General features: G+C 35.8%; 1 long non-coding RNA gene across 1 annotated transcript; it reads left to right on the top strand.

Annotated features, from left to right (window-relative positions):
* Positions 1-6: 6 nt before the first annotated feature.
* On the top strand, positions 7-2,165 carry LOC127749949 (uncharacterized). Its single transcript, XR_008011439.1, has 2 exons — positions 7-158; positions 247-2,165. It is a non-coding gene; the product is annotated as an uncharacterized LOC127749949 (long non-coding RNA).
* Positions 2,166-2,417: the final 252 nt, after the last annotated feature.

Below are 2,417 nucleotides of genomic sequence, written 5' to 3'. Positions count from 1 at the left end.
AGGAGAGGAGGAGAAGAGAAAGAAAGGAGAGGAGGAGAAGAGAAGGAAAGCAGAGGAAAAGGAAAGGAAAAATGAGCAAAAGAAGATGAGAGAGGTGAGAGCGGAGCAGCTAAAGAAGAGGAAAGCGGAGGAGGAGAGGGCAAAAAGCATCGAGCAAGGTATGAATGAGAAATTAGAGATTGATCTGACCTTTGAACTTTGTGCGAACATAATAATAATTAAATATTCCACTTTCTTTCCATATAGACACACAACCAAGGCCAAGCAGGTACTCTTTGCGCAACTTGCCAGAGCGTCAGAGGCTCAGGAAGGAGAGAAATGGTAATAATTTCAATGAGCCACAACTCTTCTCTGAGACAAATATTACGTTTGAGATTTACTGTCATATTTTCTATTTTTACAGGTAGCCAAAATTAAATAAATAAAATAAATGTTCCATAAATAATTCTTTCAATTCAATTTCAATACCTTGTGATATGTGCCGCTCATACTTGTTAAACTTTTAACATAGTTAATCTGAATCACTTTCAAAAGCATCGATACCTGTCTCCCAAATTACATGACACAACAAAGAATTAGAGAGAGAGAGAGAGAGAGAGAGAGAGAGAATTTGAAAAATTGTAATAAGCAAGTACTGCTACTCCAATTAAAGTAATGTTTGAATTATTTTAACAAATTTATTTGTGAGGGACTTAAACTATGAAGGAGGAATCTCAAGAAACAAAGCACAGTTTAGTCTGTGTTCATACACAAAATCCAATCAAACTAGGTCTCCAGGGAAGACTATTTGCTTTTAAAGCTATATTTCTTTGTATAGAAGTGTTGACTTTCCATGACTAAGCATGTGCTCCACTCTGGTTAATACATACTTTCAACAGAACTTCTTTAAAAATATGTTATTACAGAAGTATTTTAAAAGAAAATTAATAAAATATTTACAGGGATACAGTTACGTTATCTGAGACCAAATTTTAACTGAAATGTTCGTAGGTGTTAATTTTAATTTCACTAAAACACACATGTGTTGGTTAAGATTGAGCTATCAAAAATACACCAACTGGAGTACCTTGGATTTAAATTGTCACTTTTCGGATGCAAATGCTTCTGTAGACTTTTGAAAGTTTTGATGCAAGGGTCACCTTAAGTTACGCATAGGCTTAAAAACAATGTTGAAAACTGTTTCACGTTTAATGTAAAATAAAGACCTGGGCATCAATTAAGGAATCACAGGATATTTTAACAACTAGTTTTCGTAACATTGTGACAATTTTTAAGATGTCTTCTGATATGCTACTAATAATATATGAACATGTTGCAGTTTACAATAATTACCGATGATGAAGGTGCACCCCGAAAGAAAAGATGAAACTTGTGAAGTGCGCACTGAATGTCTAACAGTAATTCAGTCATCTACAGCTTAACATTGTGCTGCACTAAGTTACTGAATATGATTAATCCTTTCCCTGATCATCCCAACATATCTGATCAGATCTGGTCACCGATTTTGGTTTTTCTCAAAAATGAAAGGTACAAATAAAATAAGAATCCATACCAAACCTGACCCTAAAAAGGTTTGGGAGGCATGAATTTATTCTGAAATGGTCTTCCAGATTGCTTTAAACAACTCAAAGAGAATCCACAAAATTTCCAAAACCACCTTAAGGTCTATCTTATAGAGAGAGAACCATACAATTATGAGGACTTCTTGACGTGATATGTTCATTGCTTTTTTTAGGAGTTTCTGTTTTGCCCAACTTTCTTTACCTTTACAAGTAATTAATTTTTACATCACTCCAAAGATTCAAAGAGTTGTATATAAACCTACAGTCAAAGCCTCTCCTTTGGCCTCAGCACTTTAGGAATTTCCATCTCCTAAACCATTTGACCTACAGAGCCCAGATTTTGTGTGGGTTCATATTATACCTTCTATTTACAAGACAAAAACCAAAATCAGTGACCAGATTTGAAATCTTGGCATGAGCAGGGAAGGAATGAATAATATCCACTTGTATTACATAACAAATAACTACAACAATTGTATGATAAAAATATACCTCAACAGTCAGGGAAGACAGAACTTTCTTTGGCTTCAATCCACAATTCTTATCCTTCATTCTGTAACATAAAAACACACATTAAATATATTTTTGATAGCAAATTTTAAATGCACTGTAAAAACAAGAATAACCAAGCAGAGCAGCTTTTACCCAGGATTGTGACTCCTCTGATGTACAATTTAAATTTCTTCATCAAGAACGTAAGTGTCTAACACAGCAATGCTCATGGTAACAATCCCATCTCTCCACATTGGCCCCTGTTCATTTGGTGAGCGCAGTGCCCGAGGTGCCCGGTGCCCGTCGACACCGAGAGCAGGACGCCCGTGACGCTGATAGATGCCTGTGAGCCCCGCATGGGGT

The sequence above is a fragment of the Frankliniella occidentalis genome, unplaced genomic scaffold, assembly GCF_000697945.3.
Source record: "Frankliniella occidentalis isolate FOCC.00 unplaced genomic scaffold, Focc_3.1 Scaffold110, whole genome shotgun sequence".
NCBI lineage: Eukaryota > Metazoa > Arthropoda > Insecta > Thysanoptera > Thripidae > Frankliniella > Frankliniella occidentalis.
This window is presented reverse-complemented; position numbering and strand designations above follow the sequence as displayed.